This window comes from Hypanus sabinus, chromosome 5 (genome assembly GCF_030144855.1).
Source record: "Hypanus sabinus isolate sHypSab1 chromosome 5, sHypSab1.hap1, whole genome shotgun sequence".
Classification (NCBI taxonomy): domain Eukaryota; kingdom Metazoa; phylum Chordata; class Chondrichthyes; order Myliobatiformes; family Dasyatidae; genus Hypanus; species Hypanus sabinus.
In genome coordinates, this window is record NC_082710.1 from 139677079 (window position 1) to 139678253 (window position 1175).

Consider the following 1175-nt stretch of genomic DNA (forward strand, 5'->3'; position numbering starts at 1 on the left):
GCATTCAAATTTGTGCTTTGTAATTGGCTGGAGAACCAAGTTTTTAAGCCAATCAGAGATTAGAATTTCCAGTGTGTCCCATTCAAACTGGATGACAGGGTCAGAGGAGTTTGAAGCAAATGGTGGAATGGCCTAAGGTCCATCAAGATCTTGAAACAAATGAGAAAGAAAGTCTTAAAGTAAGATGATATGAAATCTTTGATTTCTTTTTTATATAGGATTTAAATGAACTGATAACATGGAATCCTTGTTACCTTCATGAAGTTATTGTTTATATTTAGTGACTTCACTGTTAAGGTTTATTATAAAACCACAAGCACAGGTCCCAGTTAAAAATAACTGTGCCAAGTTTTAAGCCTGGCTAAGTTTCACCCTCCATCCGTAATGATAATGATGTGAGCAGTCACTGTTTGATCAAAAGTATTTAAAAGAGATAGGAATGGGCTTTACAAAAAAAGACAGATGTTCATGCTAATGATAGTTCTTCATAATTGATTTTTAAAGAAGCCCCAATGGGGAGATAACCTTTAACAATTTAAGCCAAAAAAAAATGCAATGCAAACACATCAGTTAATCAGCTGCAATTCTTTGGGCTGTCTCCTTTTACATGCTGTATAAAGAAAGGCTCACAGTTCGGCTTATTAATTGGCTTCACTGCAAAAGCAAAATAACATAAGACACAGAAGGAGGCTATTTAACCTAAAGCTATGAAGCAACTCTCAATAAATACAATCAACCCCTTTCTTTCCCTGCAATTATGCAACTTATTTTATCTCACATTGCACCAATATCTGTTTGATTCCTTTGCCAATTACCTACATGCTAAGGGACAAAAGTGGAGTGGCTAATTAATTCCAGGCACTTATTTAGGATGGGGGAGGAAATTGGAACACTTAGGAAGATGATATTGAGTGTACTGTTCTACAGTCCTAAACTGCATCACCTTCTGTAATGGGGTGGAGGGGTGTTGCTATTGCTATTGAATCAAAATAAACTGCAAAGAGTTGCAAAGTTTGTAAAATTGGTCATCTCCATCATGGGTACTAGCCTCCATAGTATCCAAGACATCTTCAAGGATCAGTGCCTCAGAAATTTGGAGTTCATCATTAAGGATACCCACAACCCAGGAGATGCCCTCTGCTTATTGTTACCATGAAGAAGGAGGTACAGAAGCA